Here is a 22904-nt window from a genome sequence, read left to right on the forward strand (position 1 = left end):
GATTTCCTGGAAAATATATAAAAAAAAAACAATAATGAATGCCAAATTGTTTTCTTAAATTCGAATTTTTGTAACTTTATATTTATTTCGTCCATCATTTTTTAGACTGCTTTGAATAACCTTAAAGAATCGACTGTATGAATTATCATTATTACAAAATATGTGCGTACTACTTATTAATATAAGGATTCGTTATCCATTAATTATTTGCTGACTAACGTCCAGCAGAAGATGTTACATGTACATAAAGGACAAGATACAAATAATAGCGTTCATTTCAATATTGGACAGACACCACGTTTGACAAAGACAAAAGACACAAAAATCTAATGGAACATGATATACATAGGTCATTGACCAGAGCAGTTAATATTTATTGCGTTTGCAAACACCTGTCTCGACTCGTTAGGTTCGATAGCAATGTGGGTTACAAATATGCAAAAATGCATATATGGCAGCAATTTCTTTCCACTATGGAACATGTCCAATACGTAGATGTTACGAAGAAGTCCTGGCATTGTGTATTACACGTACAGATTACACGTACAGATTACTGTTGTCAAACCTAACATATCACTCGTACGATGAGTCTTCAAAACCAAAACCATATGATACAAAATCCTTCAAAAAAGAATTTCGATAAGAAAGCATCGGTCAGTAGGAGCACACAACCTAGGTTGTTAGGAGGTTTGTTAACTATTTTGGAGACTTCATTGATGGTTGCTATTTTATTGGTGTTTTAGCACACGTGAAACTTAGTTAATATCCATAAAAAAAAAGCTAGAATAAATTGTAGACATATAATTTAAAGCATTCATTACCGCATGGAGATCCATGACTATAAGAAATAGATAGATTTGATATATTCCCCGAAAGATGGAAATCCTATAATGCCAATAAAAAATGACAAAAAAAATGTAGACACACCATACAATGCCGTTTAAAAGATATCAAAAGAATCTAGAAAGATGGACCGAATCAAGATTCAGTAAAACACGTACCATTAAACTTGTTAACTCAGTTGTTATTGAAGGTTTGGCATACTAGTTACTAGTAATCAATTCGAAATGGGCTAGCCGGAGGTACCTTGTGTAAAAACAATATCTAGCTATCAGAAGCTGATTAGTTGGTACTTTCTACAAATTTTGTGATAGTAATAAGTGAGATTGCCACTAGAAATGAGGGACATTTTGATTTAGTCGTATTGCTTTCATAGAGTTCCAGAAGATTCCACGTGTTATGGGAGAGGGACGAAAGATACCAGAGGGACAGTCAAACTCATAGATCGAAAACAAACTGACAACGCCATGGTCATAAATAAAAAGACAGACAAATAATACAACAGAAGACACAACATAGAAAACTGAAGACTAAGCAACAGGAACCCCACCAAAAACGGGGTGGTCTCAGGTGCTCCAAAAGGGTAATCAGATCCTGCTCCACATGTGGCACCCGTCGTGTTGCTTATGTTATTACAAATCCGGTAAATAGTCTAATTCGGTAAGTCACATTCGTGAAAAGGGCAGGGTATTGTAGTAACGACATAAGGAACATATTCGATATCATCTGTGAAACTGTTATTACATAACGGTCAACCAACTCGTGATGACAGTCTAAATATAGTTTGACATTCTGTTTAAATACAATTTGAGAACACAGGTAGTCGTCTAATAAAAGTAATCTCCATTTTAGAATTTGACATGAGGACGGGAAAACACTTGTCATACAAAACTTGGCCTTCTTTAAAAGTTTCACGTGTTACTGCTAAACCGTAGAATTGAATATTGAATAATATTTTTGAAGTTAGAAGCTAGTGATAACATAAAGTTGTAAATGATGTATTAATCTGACCGACACTTCCGAACTTTACGTCTTAAAATACTGATGTGTGATATGATTGCAAATGAAACAACTATCGATAAAAGAGCAAAGGACAAATTTGCAGACAATTACGGCCTGTGTTGATGTGTGCAAAAATTGGGCCAAACTTTAAAGATTCTTTTAATCATCAAAGTTTAATGGAATGATGTCATATTTTTCTCTTTAACACAATAGGCCGTACAACGACTTTAACATTATCGGATGTGAACAAGATTACCACGACAGGTTTCGGTACGAGGAGTTGTATATGATCAAAAGGCAGAAAAAATATCCCGGTTTTGATTTGGTTCGTGATTCTCAATGTATATCTTATTAGTGGTATTTTGTTTACTGGTGTTTGTCTTATCGTATTTCGTTTGGCCACGGTATTGTCCGCCCTGCTACGTGTGATCTTGTAATGGCTACTCGGTGTTTTCGTGAAATTACAGCTATTGGCAATTTGCTGTTATAAAAATTTGGAAATCATATGTTATTAAGTAATTTACCTGCCTCAAGCGTAGATCTGACTCCTTTTCCGAGCTTTGCTATTTTGGCCTTAAGAGATAAATTGACAAAATGCGCATCTGGTGTAATAAAATTTGTGCCTTTTAATGTTATTACAACTTGGTCAATATCTATTCTGATGACTGTTAGTCCCCGAAGGTATGACAATCACTTTAGTGCAGCACTTCAGTGCTGGCATAAAACAAAACCGATTTTGACATTTGTTGTAATAGATAATAGGAATGATCTGAATTTAAGAAATGTATCTCCTATATGCATAGCGCCGATTCTTTAACAAAGTTTGGCTGTTTTGCGCCCTTTTTGGTTTCATCAGTACGTCACAGTTTGTGTTAGGTTTTAAATTTCAAAGATATTCCATCTCCCATAACATATTCATGTGATTGTTTCAAATTGAGAACCCCAAAAAATTCATTAAAGACCATGCTTATAATTTGGTATACCAGACTACATAAGACTCATCAGCTCGAATCAAAACAGTTGGAAAACCATATCAAATCGGGTATCAGATTTATTCTGGATTAATGATTATCGTTCAGAAGTTTGGCATTAAAATGAAAAGGAATACAAAAATAGCTTACTCGGTGCTCCAAGGAACCTGAATCGCTCACTTGGATTACTTTAGTTCAAAAAATATAACGTTAACAAGTGGCTTGTAAAGAGTGTAGTGTCTCCAATTTTCAATCACAATTAACATTTGGCATGGAAGTTTTAGGAAAGAAGCATTTCGAAAATCAGCCAATAAGAATCAATGATTGACTCTTGCAGTTATGTTTTCGTGTGATTGGACTCAAATGAGGATCGTTTGTTAAACACCGTTCATAAATCTATCCTGTCAACTTGGGGTAAAATTTGCCAAATGGATTTAGAGAAGATGAAAATATGAAAATTATTGAACGACGGATAACGACGACGGACACAAAGTGTTAGCAATCACTCGCATGGACATACAGCCGAGATAATGAGCATAGACCTTAGCGAAGATCCTATCTGCATGATCCATGTCATAACCAGTATTTCAGACGTTACATCCTATCTGTGCCATACGCAAGTTCTAGTTTGTATTGTAGTGTTTACATCTTACCTGTCCCTAACAAAGCCATTGCCAGTATTTCAAATGATCAAATGTCTATTTCCCAACTGTGCCCGACCCAAGCATTGGACTGTAAGATGGTATGTCCTAACTCTGCAAGATCCATGCGAGTCAAGTCATACAATGTCTGTATTTCAGATGTAATATCCAAACTACGCCTTACCTAAGCTATGGACTGTATATCATATCGTACAACGAACTATACATCAACGAATCCAAATAAGGATGAGACAAATCCAACAGAGTCCAAATGACGTGGATTTAAGCAGCTAAAGGTCTTATACGGTATGGGTTTTTTCTCATTGGCCATACAAAGACCTGAATTACGACAAAACATATTGCAGACAGTAACCAACGACGACCACTGGCTTTGGGACAGGCACATATAGAAGTGACGGGGTTAAACATATCTGTGAGCGCTCAACCCTCCCCTTACCTGGGACAGTGTTGTAACAGGACAACATATGATTAAACAGATTAGTACTAAGCAAAAATATCAAGTAACATAGAGAGAAAAGACACAAAGTCCCGATTTAAGAGTAATCGCAGTTCCTTTTAAATAGTTCAAATTCAATAACAAGTATTAGATAAATAATGTTCTCCTAGACTAAAGTATAAACCAGTGTACGTCCAACGGATCAAGTGTAAAGAAATCACAAACAGTCTGAGATAATCACGAACTTGTGAAATGCAAAATATCAGTACTTTACGTCGACAGGATGTAGGATAATGTTTTCATAAATGTATAGCAAAACATATTTAGTTATGTTTTAATTAATCAAAAACAAAATCAATGTTTGTACCGATTAAAACAATATTCAAAATTCTTACTACTATAGCCCGTATTACAAATTTTACATCCTAATTGTGCCTCACCAAAGTCATGGCCTGAATTTCAGATATCATATTCGCACTGTCCTAAGCCAAACCTTGTCCTTTTTTTCAGATATTATTCACATATTTTCTGTGCCTTAACCAAGCCACGGCCTAAATTTCAGCTGTTACAGCAGCAGTGATATCGATCATTTAGTAGTAACCTTTAATACAAGAAGCGCGTTTCGTCTACAAAACCCGCATCAGGACAAGGTCAGAATGCCTTTTTCATCAAATCTAGAGCACCCAAGCATTGATCTGTTTATTACAGATTTTACATCCTAATTGTGTGTCCAAAGCTATTCCCTTTATTTCAGATGTTCTGTCTTGATTTTGTGTCTGTCCAAAGCTATTCCATTTTATCTCGGCTGTCCTATACTAATTATGTCCAACTCGAACAATGTCACATCCTTTCTGTGCCTAACCAAAGTCATGGCTGTATTTTAGATGTCACATTCGTACTCTGCCCGACCAAAGATTTGGTCGGTTTCAAGATGTTATAAATAAATGTGCTTGACCAAAGCCATGACCTGTATGTAAGTTGTGATATCTTACCTGGACTTGAAGATGGTGGCAATTACATCTCTGTTCGCTCTTTTTTTGTTGCCAAAAGATAATCAAGTAAATCTCTACATCAAACACATAAAATTGTAAATGCTTCTTTGACGATTATCTGCTCCAATTTGGTTCAATCCTATATTTTTGGGGCTCATATAAATCTTTTGCATTTCCTTCCAGAACAACTCCAAATCTATATGGTTCGCTTTTTAGCAAGCATATGTTTTCCCTGGTACCTGGGTTGTTTGCAGGTGCGCATGTTTTGGCAATTATTCTTAGCTTTGTGGATAGTTTTGATTGATTGCCTATTGTCGGTTTGGTAGAAGCTATGTTCATCAAGACTTATAATTTAGTTCGCCATATGCGAATTTCGTCTACACAACACTCATCAGTGGAAATCGAACTAAAACAGTTTGAAGGTCAATTAAAGAGCTTTGTAAACAAGACATTTCCAAAAATTGTGCCCACAGGTAGAAAAATTTTAATGTTCCGAAAGACTTAAGCAATTTCATCGGAAAATTAACAAAAAATTACCAAATCAATGTTATTCATGTCAACACAGGGGTGTTGACTATTGCGTTGGTGGTATCCGAGGGAACAAAATTCCAACAGCAGTGGTATCGAACAAGTTATAGTAATGTTAGATACCAGGCGCGCGTTTCGTCTACACAAACCGCATCGGGACAAGGTAAAAACGCTCATTTCATACACTTAAACACTTTAAAATATTCTATTGATAACAATGTTGATCATATATCTTTTATCGGTCTAGTATTGATGCTGTGAAGGGATGAATTGCTTTTGTCGAAGATATGTTCATTTTCCCTTGTTATAATGTTTTTTTTTACTCTTTCGGTCTCTGCTTATCTACCTTTCACTTCTTACAGTTATAACCTTGTCTGTCGATTCTTGAAGGACGATATCCATTTACCTGTTCTCAGCTTTAATTCTTATGGTTGTCTCACCTAGTTTATTTTATGTCCGTATAGGTGCAACTCGATTGTGCACATTTTATGTTTATCTGGCCTATACAATACACATGTACTATCATTAAATGTCATTGATACGGTCATTTTTGTAAAAAGTTCAAATCATTTCAAACACGGCTTTTTGTCTATCCCTATGCATAGATGGCATTGGCCATATTTGGCACAATTTTTCGGAATTTTTGGTTTTCAATGCCCTCTAACTTCGTAGTTGATTTTGGCCTTCCCACTTGTTCTGTTTTGTTTTGGGCGTCAATTGTGAGTTTTATGTAGCGCGTCTGCCGTATTAAATGTTAAGACTTGTATCTTAAGTGATTTTTTTTTTATATACCTGGACATATGATATATCAACTGAACACCTGTCTACTACCTTTGTATTCATTACGTCACGGTATCTTCTAACTTATTTTTTTCAAAATATTACGAGGGATATTAGCTACAGCGTACTAAGGGTATGCTTGTCATGAACAGTCATCAATTATTCCAGGAACTGTGTTCAGTGTAAGAATTCAATACAAACTTGAAGTTTGTTTTCAGAAAGCAAGGACTGCCAAACTATATTTGAGTAATCTTTTAACATGTTTTGTATTATGAGCTTGAGTTTTATTTTTTTCTTCTTCAAGAATTGTGCTTATTTAAGTGTATAAGTTCAAAAATTTACGATATTGTTACGAAATTCAATTAACGAATTACAATTTGTACCTCTCAGTTGGTACTGGTCATTTTCTTAAATTGAATGACGTTATTTTTTAGATAAAAACAATACATAACATAAAGCTTGTCGTTGTTTAATAAAAGATGCAACGATGTGTACTAACAACTTGTCAAAAAAGAAAACTATCAAGGGGAAAGCCTTGTTGATGGAGAATATAGTTATCCTTCCCTAATCCATGTCTAATTAAAAGAGCAGATATTGTGTAATGAAGTCCTCAACCGATCGATCGCTATGTAAAGTATTACATTATTTAATTACTCTTCTATCTGTCAAGAAAATCTTCTTGTCGATAAACCCGTCATAAACTCAAGCCTTTCCGACTCACCACTAGGATTATCGCAGACTTTATCCAATTACTGCGCATGTTCACGGCAGTGGCTTGATTGATACATCGCTTTTCGAAGTCCGAGCCATCCTAGCTCGTTAATTATCCCACGCTTTTGAATCTCTTGATAATAGAGAAAAAGAACATGCATATTGTAATGTCAACTTAAAATTTATATTACATGTAAATTTAATTGCAAATTTCAACGTGATTACCAGAAATCTCTAGTTCCATAGTTAAACGGCATGTCTTTGGCTTCTTTCTCACGCAGCAGGTTGTTGATCTTTTAATGATGAATTCCAACGGTAAAGATGTGGAAATTCTGGATACAGGATAATTTAATTCAATTTCATTCTTATTACGACGGAAATGAAGCCTTGAAATATAAAAAAAGTCAATTTGACCAATGTAGAACTGCAGCAGGAAGCCCATTAAAATACATTTCTCGGGATTGTATTGTTTTAGTCCATTATAAAAATAAACAATTCAATCCGCAATTATCGCAAAGTTATCTTACTAAAAAAGAGCCCTAAGGAAATTTTTCACTTAACGAAATGCTTAAGTGGAAATGCACAGTAAAAAAGCTATGCGACTCAAAAAGGCTTTACAAAATGTTAAACATATTTTTATATATACATATACTATTAAGCGTTGCAAATCAAATTTGTAAAATGAAAACACCAGTCGTTCAAGCTTTACCTTTATATTTTTTGGATATGTCTTTTACAACAGGGACTTGATTTTAAAAAAAAAAAAGTATCGGAAAAATATAAACGGCAGGATTGTTTTTTCGCAGTATGTTTTGTTTTCCCGTTAGAACCTGTGAAACGGTAAAAGAAGACAATAATTTTCAATAGTGACATCTCCATAATCATATCCTAAAGATGTTTTTTGTCGTTTATGTTTTCGTTGTCTAGACGGTTTCATTTGGAGCTTTGTTTCGGATCTAACTAAAATGAATGAAATATTTGGCAGTAAAATTATTTCGCTAATACCCTCTCAGCTTGAGAAGAGAAGAAAATACGAAATTATAACCTTGGCATCGTTTCAATATGAGAAGAAAGGTAGAAATACTGAGCGACCGCGGCGATTACGTTGTAACCATGTCAACATAGCAATTATCAACTAGCCTTGATGGGTTGCACTCTTGGCAAAATTAGAGACGAACAGAAGCCAAATGTTTCTCACTTATGGACAAGCAGATTGCATAAGAAGAATTCGTCGGCAGCTGTGTGTTATGTCTACTTTGCAGTCTGTAACCTTTGCCAAGTAATAGATTCACAACTTCAAATTAATAAGGAACCGATGAAAAAATATTACGTGATGATTATATGCAATACTTGAATAAGTGGAGAGAATTGTTTATTGAAACTGCACCAATGTAGCCGATAATGTGTAAGCTATAAACACATGTACATGTCAGTAACGCCCAGTTTAAGAGCACCAGTCATTCCTGAACATTTTGGGAACAGGAAATCAATTACGCCATGCTGTTAAGAAAATGGATATAGAACCTGTATTTGGAAGTCCTGAACCAAACTTCTGTTTATGAAAATATGAGTACAAAAGTAAAAGTAGGTTTGCTGAAACACTCTTTTGGTAGATGAATCTTTCCTAAAAGAGGCTAGCATTTAAAAACTAAAAAGGAGGTTCCAAAATAATGCAGAAGAATAAAACCTTAGGAATTAATATTCCTGATGAAAAACTGGAAAAAATATTTCATGAAACGAAGAATTAGGAATACATCACTGATGAATAAACAAGTCAACAAGTCTGTCGTATATTTGATTTAATTATAATTTAGCTTTGGTGATATCTTTTTACAACCACTGGGTCGATGCCACTGCTGGTGGACGTTTCCTCCCCGGGGGTATCACAACCCAGTAGTCAGCACGTCTGTGTTGACATGAATAATCAAGGTAATATCAATCCTGGTATCTATGGTGAGTTTATTTATTATCAATAAATCAACTGTTTACAAAACTTTGAAATGTTCGAAAACTAGGTTTTATCTACCCCCATTGAGTTATTCCTAATGCTCTTCAACTTAGTACTTTGTTTTGCCTTTTAACTATTTTGATTTCAGCGTCACTGATGAGTATTGTAGACAAAACGCACGTCTGGCGTACAAATTATAATCCTTGTATCTTTGATGAGATTTTTGGGGGTAGAACGTAGACAATGATATTCTCTCTGTAATGTATAAATCATTGGTTTTTTGTTTTTTTTTTTAACTTTTTATAGGTTTCAATGAAAAAAATAAACACAGTTATGTTAGATTTTCCTAAAATCTAGAAAAGAAAGACAATTCTTGAAATTAAATAGTAATCGTAGTATTTACAGTAAAGTAGAGCGTCATTGGTGTACCGACGATAAATTATAGAGGATGTACAACTAAGATGCACTAGTTGCTTGAAATTTTAAAATCACACACTTTCCATTACAAAACTGCCTACAACTAGCTTACCTTCAAAACTATTTTTTTTTTAAATTGTTAATATCTAAATTCAGACCATCGACTAAACCGAACTAAAACAAGTTTTACAGTTTTATTGCAACTAATAGGCGCTAGGAAAGCATTGGTGCTAAGAAAAACGGATCTATACAACTGATGTGTTTGGAATTTATTCATGAACAACTGTATGGAATATTGAAGAACATAAGAATGCTTTTATCTTTGTTGTATTTTATGATCGTATTTGTTCTGACAGTTAAGCGAATGGTGATCATTTTACTATTTTTTTTGGAAAATTTGGAATTTTTTTTCGTTCTCGAGAAAAATTTACAGGGATTTCTATTTCTTTAATCTGTGCTTTCCTTGATGTCAGTTTTCGGTTATTTTCTAGATAACATTTATCCCAATTGATATCCGGATGCCCTAAAGAATGCTTCATATATTATTTCAAAATGATAGCCAAACAAGGTGACGATAGTTTTCAATGTTGACCTAAGGGATCGCCAAACAAGATGACGATAGTTCTCAAGGTTGAGTCTGACTTAAGGGATAGCTGAACAAGGTAGCGAGAGTTCTTGATATTGACCTAATGGATAACCAAACAAGGTGACGATAGTTTTCAATGTTGACCAAAGGGATAGCCGATCAAGGTGATGACAGTTCTCAATATTGACCAAGGGGATAGCCAAACACGGTAACGATAGTTCCAAATGTTGATCTGAAGGATAGCCAAACAAGGTGACGATAGTTTTCAATGTTGACCAAAGGGATAGCCGATCAAGGTGATGACAGTTCTCAATATTGACCAAGGGGATAGCCAAACACGGTAACGATAGTTCCAAATGTTGATCTGAAGGATAGCAAAGCAAGGTAACGATAGTTCTCAATGTTGACCAAAAGGATAGCTGAACAAAGCGACGATAGTTCTCAATGTTGACCAAAGGGATAGCCGAATAAGGTGACGATAGTTCTCAATGTTGACCAAAGGGATAGCCGAGCAAGGTGACAATAGTTCTCAATGTTGACCAAAGGGATAGCCGAGCAAGGTGACAATAGTTCTCAATTTTGACCAAAGGGATAGCCGAGCAAGGTTACAATAGTTCTCAATGTTGACCAAATGGATAACCGAACAAGTGACGATAATGTTCATTGTTGACTAAAGGGGGTTTTGGTTGTACTGTTAAAACACAATTGCTTTTGATGTTTACACATGAATTAAAACAACAGTAGTTTACCGATATTATAATCATAAAAACAAAAACGGAGGGAACCGCATAAACTGAAGGGAGACCGGATGCATCGAAAGGGTAGGCAACTCCTGCTATGCATTCATCACCTACCATGCGAACCAAAACTCAGTCAAAATGTCACAATCGGGAATAAGACACAAAGGTTAAATTACAGATCATAAGACTATTCTAGTATCTTAAGATATTAGACCGCAAAAACATGTCGCTAGCGAGTTGAGACACGGACAGATCGTTCCAAATATTTCTGTATACCCGAATTTTGAGCAATTTTGTTCTGACGATCACCTTTGTGAAAACTTCTGTTAGTACATCAAACAATTTTTACAATTTAAAGTTCTTTATTCTTATTTTCTAGTTTATATAGCAACTCAAATCTACTTATAGTATTAACAAAAATACCGAACTCCAAGGTAAATTCAATAACGGGAAATCTTTTAAATCTGACAAAATCAAACGCTTGACTGCATCAACCAACTGATGGAAAACAGCCATCATATTACTGACTTGGTACTGACATTTTCCGAAGAAAATGGTGGGTTAAACCTGGTTTTATAGCTAGCTAACCCTCCATTCCTCAACTGTTGTTTATATTTTCGTCTGTTCTTTTAGCCATGATGTTGTGTGCCTTTCTTTAAGTTACGGTTTTTGATTGTCCCTCGGTTTCTCTTGATTTTTTAAAAAATATGTATGTTGTTAAAAATTTCCCGCAAAATTGTTTCTTACACCTTACATTGCCTTTATGAATATCGTTGAAAATTGTAAATTTTATCGGAAATCTTAATGGGGGATATAAGGGGTAAAAAGGGGGATGTGGGATATAGGGGGTAAAACTTTTGAGATCTGGGCAAAAAAGGAAAAAATATTTGGAAGTGGGAAATAAGCACCTCCGTGTCACCCCCTCTTGGAAAGTCAAAGATAGAAACCGTAGTTTAACACATAGAGCAATAAAGGACCTAAACAGAACAGTCAAAACCGTTCCAGACTTTCTCCTCCATGGGGGGTTTACCTTAGCTTTCTCCTCCATTGGGGTTTTACCTTAGCTTTCTCCTCCATGGGGTTTTACCTTAGCTTTCTCCTCCATGGGGGTTCTACCTTAGCTTTCACTGCAATGGGGGTTTTACCTTAGCTTTCTCCTCCATGGGGTTTTTACATTAGCTTTCTCCTCCATTGGGGTTTTACATTAGCTTTCTCCTCCATGGGGGTTTTACCTTAGCTTTCTCCTCCATAGGGGTTTTACCTTAGCTTTAGCACAAGAGAAAGTATGTGTAGACTTCTTTGGTTACTCTTTGATAAGTACCTCCTGGTTATCTAATAAAAAGTTTAACTTATAACATTGTGACATTTATTCACTGACATATGATGTAGGCGTCTAAAGAACATTGTCCGAGGATGCTATAACCAGGATTCAACTATTACATGCTAATAAATCAGTTAGGTCAAATTGATAGTTTATTCAAAACCTGAGGTTCTGACTTAGTTTGTCTTTTGTTTATAAATTAAAACTCCTGTAATGTGTTTATAAAAAGATCAGTACAATAAGTTCATGAATGTTTTATATATGATTAGTCAGAGAGAAGGTCACTTAGACATGGCTTGTGACAAGGTCATAGCAATATGTTTCATCTAATAAAAAAAAGAGAGAATTGATTCAAATAGAAAAGAATATTAAGAGTACGATTGACCAAGGTCCGTTATCTTCAGAACACTTTGACTACCTTATCAACTTGTTTACTAAATGACAATAAATTTTACGGTTTAAAAAATCAATATATCGATAGTCAAATACCTACAAAGTTAATATATTCAGACATTTTACTAGTCTTTACTTTTGCAATACCAGTATATTAATATTTAATTTGAAAAAGAACGATTAATTTAATGATGTTTATAACCTGCGCAGACCTGCACAAGTTTCAGTCTGATGGTTTTGTGCCTGGGGCGGCTAGTTTTAGACATATTCTAGCATACTGATTGACCTCAAGGTCCACATAAAATATCAAATATTCATAAACCACGCTGTTATATTGACATAACTTATTACACGGATATTTCCATAGTAATTTTACATAGTTAATATTTTTCATTAAATTGAAAGTGTTTTGTAATTCAAATTCGTTTGATGTTGTTTTAAGTAAATTTTCACTTTCAATTACCTATCATATTACTACCTACATTGGTCAATAAGCACCTTACGCGCTATAAATAACTTTAAAGTTTAAAACAGACAAAAAGGTGTTGAATAGTAAATTTATAACAGCTGTTTGCAATAAACCGGTGCATATCATAGCAGAAATTTGTTTTATTTGCAAACTTGAATGCACATTGCATATCGTTATGTTTTTTTACCCCTCCAGGACACATCGACTGGGTCAGATTACAATCGCCGACCAATGGCAAGCCGTCTCGACCTACCTTCTCTGTCCTTTTGGGGTCATCGTATCTATGATCATTGTGTGGGTCAAAACGGTTGAATCCATTATATTTGGGAAGGTAGATTGATTAATGCACTTGGTTACGTCACGTGGGTTACGTGGTTTTTTGACCATGTGATGTAATGGAAGAATGCAGGTGAATTTTATTATGTGTAAACACTTTACAAAGGCTATGGTGATTACATAACAACGCTCAATGTTTAAATGATACTAGGAAATCATATGAAATGAGTAATGAAAGTAAATAAGTAAACATTTTATGTCAATATACATGGTTTAAATGGATATGCCCTCATCTTATTATTACTTCACGTAAACAGCAATAATCTCGTCACGGATCATACATGTATAAGTGTAGATGGGTATGGTAGAACAAAGAATCCATTTCTGTATGTAATAAAATATGAGAAAATTTCCCTTTTCTTGAATTGATACATGGAATCGTTACAATACTTGTATAAAAACGGAAATGTCAAGTATTATAGATCTATATGAAATTAAACTAAATTTTGTTAGTTAATTAACACCACAATTAGTACGTCATTTTAGAATCATATTGGTTCTAATTTTTTGACTTCAGCTAGGTCCATGTTCCTGAAAACATAAGGGTATTTTTTCAAAGATGTATTGACTAAGATTATCATAGTTTAAGTTCCCTTGGCTCTTTTCACAAAAATGTTTCACAAAAAATCTTAAGAGTAAAAATACTCGTAAGTCATGAACATTTCAGTATAACTTACGATCAATTTTAATCGTAAGATTTTTTGTGAAAAGAGTCTCAGATGCATCAAGAAAATTTTGTTTTATCCCAATTTTCAGTCGGTTCTCTATTGAGCATGACCAGCGTTTGTTCCTGGAATCCCATTTTATAGAAAATCAAAACCAAATGGGTTAAAAGGGAAAAGTCAAAACCGTTCAAGGTCATTTTTACTGGAGGACTTTTAGTATATTAAAGTTAAAACAAAAGGAAAATCGAAATACAAGATCGGAATGATGTTTTTATAAAATATCACAATCATTTGTTTGTGTTGTTTCTTGTACGTTCTTTTTTCATTAATTGGGATTAGACATATACTTCATAATAAGGCTGCCTGCAAATTTTTATTTGTTAAATAAAGCACTATTTCCTTATTCTTTATTGCACTTATTCGAATAAAGAAGACATTGTCTATCTTGTCACTAGTAATTTGAGAAAAGGGTAGAAGATAGCAGGTATGGGAATAAAAAAAAAAACATAAGTCGAACATAAAACGACAACGCCTTGGTGAAATAGAATGAAAAATAAGTTCCGCATATTGTATTATAAACTGGTAATGTATTATAAACTGGTAATGTTCACGCAATATGCAACAATATTTGTATATTCCTTTTAAACATACAAATGATTTGGTGTTTCCCAAATGGACATGACTCCAAACAGAAGATCTAAGGATAAATATGACAATTGTTAACCGGTGGTATCAGAAACCATGCACTATAACCAGTGTTTTACTTATCCCTTGAAATATTAACCTGACCTTGTAGAGTGAATTTGATGTCAAGGCAAAATGACACATATCAGAAGGAGAATAACAAACACTCCTCGCAACCAATCTTCACACAAAATATTGTCCACTAGAGATGTATAGATCAGTTACTGAGGAACATACCTTTTTCGGAAGTTTAACCCGATAAGTGAAGCATGATACTGAAGTCACGGTCTTATACTATATACTAATTGCAACGATTGTTCCGACTTTATATATCCAAAGATGAAAAGGTGTAGTGTGATTGACAAAGGGACGATCAAGTGACAAGAATGTACGCAACTGTGTGTCACTGTTCTACCATAAGCAGTGAACTAAGCCCATACTGCGGAGTCACTGTTCTACCATACACAGTAAACTAAGCTCATACTGCGGAGTAAGCTAAAAACAATTATGTGTCCCTATTCTACCATATATACACGGTGAACTAAGCCCATACTGTGGAGTCACTGTTCTACCATACACATTGAAACTAAACCCATACTGTGGGTCACTGTTCTACCATAAACAGTGAACTAAGCTCATCCTGCGGAGTAAACTTAAACAACTGTGTGTCCCTATTCTACCATATATACACGGTGAACTAAGCCCATACTGCGGAGTCACTGTTCTACCATACACAGTGAACTAAGCCCATACTGTGGGTCACTTTTCTACCATACACAGTGAACTAAGCTCATACTGCGGAATAAGCTAAAAACAACTATGTGTCCCTGTCCCTGTTCTACCATATATACACGGTGAACTAAGCCCATTCTGTTGATCACTGTTCTACCATACAAAGAAAACTAAGCCCATTCTGTGAGTCACTGTTCTACCATATACACAGTGAACTAAGCCCATACTGCGGAGTCGTTGTTTTACCATACACAGTGAGCTAAGCCCATACTGCGCAGTAAGCTAAAAAAAAATCCACAACATAACTCAATTTGAAACAATTCAAAACAGCTTGATATGAGCAAAACCTTTACAGATTAATTGATTGATTGTTGTTTGTTAAACATCCATTCCAGTGGCATATATATCATGCCTATTCAGGATAAGAACTTTTTTTTTCAATTATAGGTTCTGCTTAGTGTGTCGATTGGTAAAGAGGCCGATACTTTCAGCTGCCAGTAGAAAATGAGAGTTTGTTGCATAGGTGGCATAAATTTTGCCTTGCATGGCCATCTACGGACCTTATTTGTCATCAAAGAGTTGTTGAAAGTGTCCTTTAATCTGCAGAGAACGTTGTACTCTCCCTATACGAGGCATCGTTTTTTTTTATTTTAAAACAGTCCGACCGGTCGTTGCTGCGTATTTATAAATCCGCACAGCCAATCGGTCGTCTCACATAAGGAAGGGTTTTTTGCCGGACGGGTGATGTTCAATGAATTACCATATCTATATAACCTTGTCAACCCTTGGGGTTAAACATTACAGCAAAACTATTATTGACAGACAGCAACCAACAACAACTACTGGACTTCGGGTTTGCCTTGCTGAACAAATTTAATTCGTCCTTAAAACTTGAACCGACTATTAGACCATGAAATTAAGGACAATTTCGTATGAAATATGTGAAACAGACATATATTTTATGTATAGATGTATAGATACGCTTCCAAGTTCGGTCTTTGTTTTCGTTAGATGTTTTCTGCTTTGTATCGATCTGATGAGTTAAGCCCTTTTCCACGGATTTTTATAGTTTGTTCTTATGTTGTACTGTTACACCACTGTCCCAGGTTAGGGGAGGGTTGAGCACTCACAAACATGTTTAACCCCGCCACATTCTGTATGTATCTGTCCAAAGTCAAGAGCCTGTAGTTCAGTGGTTGTCGTTAGTTCATGTCTGTCATATTTGTTTTTCGCAAATTGTTTTGTTATAAAATATGCCGTTAGTTTTCTCAATTGAATAGTTTCATACTTTTCATGTCGGGGCCTTTTATAGCCGACTATACGGTATGGGGTGTTCTCATTGTTGAATGCCGTACGGTTGCCTATAATTGCTTATATCAACTTCATTTGTACTTTGGTGGATAGTTGTCTTATTGGCAATAATACCACATCTCCTTATATTTATATGTTTTCCTAGCAATCAATTTATTAAATGAAAATTGATGACCAATTATGAAAAAGAAGGAAAGGGCTGTATATTCATTCATTTGGCAAAATCCATACAAGCATATCATATAACTAAATAAAATTGCAATTTGGATTTAAATACACTTTAAAATTACTTAAGTAGTGTAAATGCTTAAAATACTGTTTATCCACTATTTCAATACTAAGGCTAAGATAGTATTCATGTTATTTAATGACTCAGTCATCACATCCTGGTTGACCACTGCAAAGTATCTTTGTTCATATGCTTACGTCATACCAGTTAGTGGTACACACCCAAATTCACGGAATGGACAGGCATTGATACGTGGAATGAAAATATTGGTGTCAAACCACCATATCCGATTCAAATATGAAATTCTTTCCTTACTATTAAATTGGGGATGTCCTCAATAGGTTTATGTTTCTATTCCAGTAAAACCTAAAGAAAGTGGCCCCAGATTCTTCAAAAAGAGGGGGCCCGGATGGTTGAAACGAAAAAAAAAAAATACCGGAAAAAGATGTACGTCAAAAATTTCAAAACAAAATGTACTTAATATTTTTCATAATTAATGGGCCCAGACTACCTTGTGTCCCTTCCATGGATCCGCCGCGCCTGTTGCTCCAGATTGTGCCCATTAACCACATACTAGATGTTAACTCTGAACGTGTTTTCTTTGATTGCTATACTTGTTATCAAACAGCAATCTTTTCCCTCCAATAATTGTTTTCAAAGGTCAGCCAGTTTGCTCACTAAATGCAATATGCAATTGTAACTCCATGAGGTAAAAGATTCATACAGATAAATAATAGAATGATTTACAGGATAAAGTGGAAATCGTGATGTACAACTTTATCTAGCTATTTTTCATGCAATAAAACTACAGCAAAAGGGAAATAACTCAGATACAACCAGATATGATGGACAATAAAAATTGAAAGGTAATGAATGTTTTTTGCAATACAAAAGGTGTAAAAATTGATTGACCCACATAGAGCGAACTTGAACAATATGCAATATCATCTATCAAATGATTCAAACATTACTAATATGTTAACAGAGTGCAGTTTCATTGTACTGTCAGATCTAGCAATTAAATAAAAATATCAAATGAGATGGAGGCTCACAGTTACCAATATTAACACATTTCCAGTGTATGTGGGACCAATTTTATTGGACAATTCTAAAGGTTTTAAGTTATCCTTATTGTTTTTTTTCCATTGAGAAATGAAACATTGCTTAAAATGGTTCAAACAAGTCCAGTAGATTTTCGGACGACATATTTAGTGTTAGATTTTCGGACGACATATTTAGTGTAGGAGGGTATGATTTCTTAACGACAGTAAAGTGTTTTGAGCTCGGTTTAATGCCACGGATACTGCATATTGGTCAAGACAATACACTTTAATATTATTTTTTGTGTAATTTTTTTACAGAGAAATGTGTTTTTCCTGTCCTGGTTTACATTGTGTTTTTCTTGTCCTGGTATACATTGTGTTTTCTTTAATATAATTTGTTGTATTGGTCCGATGCTTGGGATTAACAGGGTTGGAGGCTTCTGATTAAAAAAAAAACATTCTAACGCCGCCATTTTTGTATGTACCTGTCTCGGTTCGGGGACCCTGTGTGTGGTTGTCATTATCATTTCGTTATTTTATTTTAGATTAATTGAAGAATTTGGTGTAGATGTAAGATCTTTATAAAAATAAGGTGTGGTATAAATTCCATTGAGACAGGTATCCATTGACAGAGACCAAACTAAGGACGAGAATGTAAACCCCTACATTGGCTAGAGGTATAGGGGGAAGGTTGAGCTCAAAAAACATGTTTAACCCCGCCGCATTTTTGCGCCTGTTCCAAGTCAGGAGCCTCTGGCCTTTGTTAGTCTTGTATCATTTTTAATTTTAGTTTCTTGTGTATAATTTGGAGTTTAGTATGACGTCCATTATCACTGAACTAGTATACATATTTGTTTAGGGGCCAGCTGAAGGACGCCTCCGGGTGCGGGAGTTTCTCGCTGCATTTAAGACCCATTGGTGGCCTTCGGCTGTTGTCTGCTCTATGGTCGGGTTGTTGTCTCTTTGACACATTCCCAATTTCCATTCTCAATTTTACCCTATAAAGGATTGTACGGCCTACAAAAATAAGCAAAACAAATACCGCACAGTAAGCAATAACAGTTCAAACGAGAAAATCAACGGCCTTATTTATGATAAAAACAGCAAAAGAAAAAAAACAGACAGCAACCTACAGCCACTGAATTACAGGCTCCTGACAGGCACATTAAGAATTTGGCGGGGTTTAAACACCGCTATCTTGTTAGCATTGTTTTACTTTTTACTTACACATTGTCATGTCGGGCCTTCTGTAGCTTACTATACGGTATTGGAGAATATTCTTCGATACGGTCAGATTATTTCTTCTAGGCACAATTTCAAGTGTAGTTACTCGGTTACTGATGAGTAAAATCAAGCTTACAATCGGTGCAATTTTTGAAGAAAAAATAAGTTCTTTCCGATGATTTTGTCGTGTATAGAAAACATGAAACTATTAATTTTCTCCAAAAATTGCACCGATTGTGAGCTTTATATTACTTCTTTTAGTCAAAAGTCGGTAACATGAATATAGTCTATTTCTTAACAATATATGTGTTAGTATGTTAAGTAACAAATGACAGTGGTTTGTAAATGACAAGACAAGACAAGACAATACGTCATTAATAAACCTAAAACGCATAGTTGTACACGAGAACATAATGTATATACATAAACATCAATATACAAAACTAAAATGATTGATTGGTAAAATACAGAAAAATGCAACTTTACATATAATAATAACATTTAAGGTCTTAATTAAAATCCATAGAATTTTTTAATAATTTGTCAAAATGAAGTTTTTATCATGCTCTTTTCAAAATATAATAAAAAGTATGGGTCACCGGACTTTTTTTCACGCTACAGGTTGTGCAAAATTGCCAGTTTTTGTATAGATTATGCATGGAAAATCCAATTTTGTGTGATAAAAAGAAAACTACACCATAGAATTTTAAGATAAAATGTGAGCAGATAGCTCTTATAACATGCTTTCAGATAAGAAAAAGAAAAAATGGGGTCACCAGACTTGTTTTCTTGCTACATATTAAAATAGGTATATTCACAACACTTTCTATTATAAAAATTCGTAAGGGTTCCGCGTAACCCAGTGTCTCGCCTACTTTTTCTTTTAATCACAGGCTCAACAAAAATGAGGAAGTAAATCAATAAATATATTCCTCTTGATACTATCTTTTGATTGTAAGAAGCTTCTGTCCAAGTTTGGTAAAAATCCAGGATAGTTTATGAATCTAATAAATGTTTAAGAACTTTAACTGCAGACTGAATGTAATGTTAACTGGAAGAAAACAAAATTTCCTTCTAGATACTAGCATTTGATCATAAACAAGCTTCTTTCCAAGTTTGGTACAAATCTAAAATAGTATAAGAAAGTTATTAAAATTTTAAAAACTTTAACCACAGAGTGAATGTGTTGTTTCCTGGCAGAAAATCTAAGTCCATTTAAAAGTAAAATATGGAAAAAATGGATTTATTTTTTTACAAAATTTCCTTCTAGATACTAGTTTTTGATCATAAACAAGCTTCTGTCCAAGTTTGGTACAAATCCAAAATAGTATAAGAAAGTTATTAAAATTTTAAAAACTTTAACCACAGAGTGAATGTGTTGTTTCCTGGCAGAAAATCTAAGTCCATTTAAAAGTAAAATAAGGAAAAAATGGATTTATTTTTTTACAAAATTTACTTCTGGATACTATCTTATAATCATAAACAAGCTTCTGTCCAAGTTTGGTACAAACCCAGGACAGTTTAAGAAAGTTATTAAAATTTTAAAAACTTTAACCACAGAGTGAATATAATATTTCCCTGGCAGAAAAACTAAGTCCATTTATAAGTAAAATACGGAAAAAATGGAATTTTATTTTTACAAAATTTACTTCTGGATACTATCTTATGATCATAAACAAGCTTCTGTCCAAGTTTGGTAGAAATCCAGGATAGTTTAAGAAAGTTATTAAAATTTCAAAAACTTTAACCACAGAGTGAATATTTGTGGACGCCGCCGACGACAACGACGACGACGACGACGACGACGACGCCGACGGAATGTAGGATCGCTATGTCTCGCTTTTTCGACTAAAGTCGAAGGCTCGACAAAAATTACTTTATCTGAGTTATCTCCCCTTATGTGTGAAAGTTAAAAAAAATGAATCAAACAAAAATGTTGTGGTTTTTTTATAGAAAATACAGCCGTAAATATGATAAAACACATAATTTTCTTTACTAACATGAAAAGTCTTACACATGAATTACATTTTACTCTTAAATTTGCACATTTCAATAAAGATCTAGACCAATTGTTATCTGCTACTTCAAAAGGCAAGATGGAGGAAGACACCCCAGCCACCACTACTCGAAAAGACAAACCAAAACCAATTAATAAATATCGAGTAAAGATAAAAGAAAAAATTAATAAATATCGACTAGGTATTTTTTTTTGAAATATTGATATTTTTTCACCGTAAAGTTCAACATGACAAAACATTAAAAGCCGTATAATGTAATATGTGCTCCCTTGCATTTGCAGTGTTATATTGTGGTATATATTTATTTTCTAAAGTTTTTTTTATTTCCTTTTTTTGACATATGAAATGATAATGAAATTCATCGCCTACTCCATTTCTACAGAGATTACTAATTTGTTCATTTTTGGAACCCCCGACTATCTTCTGTTCCTGTTGAAGATTCTAAATTTGAGCATCTGAGTTTTGATACATAAATCCTGTCACACGGTTTGAACTTTGTTATATACCTTTCCAAACGGAAGTCCTGTTTGCATTCTGAATAAAATTATAAAAAAATACAGTGCTCCGATTTCCGTGTGCGCCAATCGTAGACGTGGCGAGAATGTCAATAGAACAATCTAAGGTCAACGTGGCATAAAGGAGTTTCGACCTTAATTTTATTACTACAGGAAATATACATTGAAAAATTGCCTGGGTCAATTTTGACTGATTTATTTGTTTACTTTACGCCCAGGAGCAAAAAATTATTCCATCATTTTCCGGACATTGAACTTCTGCAATATATATATCGAAATGTATTTTTTACACATGCATCGACCAGGATAAAGGGCGTGAAATTTGGACTGACACTGGGAAAGGGAAAACAACTAGTACGATGGATAGAAGTTGAATTTTGCCTTGCAGCAGGTCACCTAGGGAGACCCCTTAGAAAGTTGTCAAACGGGTTAGCTCTCCAAATACGAGACATAGGATTTAACGTCTTAATTCCAACCGGACGCAGCTGCATGCATATTCACACATCCCATTTTGCCAAATGAACTCCCTGCAGGTAATATGTTAGACGAGAATATTTAAATACCCTCTGCCATGCTGTCACCCTCGGGATAGGGACTGACTAAAACTGGAAACTAATATACAATTTACAAGAACGAAAGTACAACATAATGATTATTGATATCCTTAAACTATGATAAAAATCTTTACAATGATCAAAACTGCTATTTAGCAAAACATTCATGTCATCTAAAGTGTTGTAAATAGTGTAACAATACATGACCTTGTTTGTAATATTGTAATTAAATTTCTAGGTAATGACGACACAAATGAAAATTATGAACCGTTTTGGTTGACAGTCATGTCTGCATTACAAAGCCGTGCCTCCAGGACACTGGCGCAATATTTGCAATCAAAAGTGACATTTATTGCACAAGGTATTTTGATTCCAAGAGAGACATTGACTTCGTTGATCTTACTGCGGCAAAAATGACGACCATAGTGTCACCTAATTGGCTATAACATGGATCATAGGTGAAAAAATGACATGCAATTAAATTTTCTAGACATGTCCTTCAGGTGCAAACTTTATATCTATATAAAGATAGTGATCAATTATGACAAATTTGAAATGCTTAGACAATAAGGTCATCAAATCTCTTTGTAATGATCATTAAAATGGTTTGCCCAAACAACAAATCAAGAACAAAATTATCTGGACAGGTGAAAAAGTTCGTTTTTTATTATGTCTCGTCAATTAACATTTAGTATTAATAAATAGAGTTTAAAGCGACCTTACTTGTGTCATCAAATAGACATGAAACATTATTGATACAATACAGCATTGATGTTAACCTGGGAAATAATATATTG

The sequence above is a fragment of the Mytilus californianus genome, unplaced genomic scaffold (assembly GCF_021869535.1).
Source record: "Mytilus californianus isolate M0D057914Y unplaced genomic scaffold, xbMytCali1.0.p SCAF_4, whole genome shotgun sequence".
In the NCBI taxonomy this organism is placed as follows: domain Eukaryota; kingdom Metazoa; phylum Mollusca; class Bivalvia; order Mytilida; family Mytilidae; genus Mytilus; species Mytilus californianus.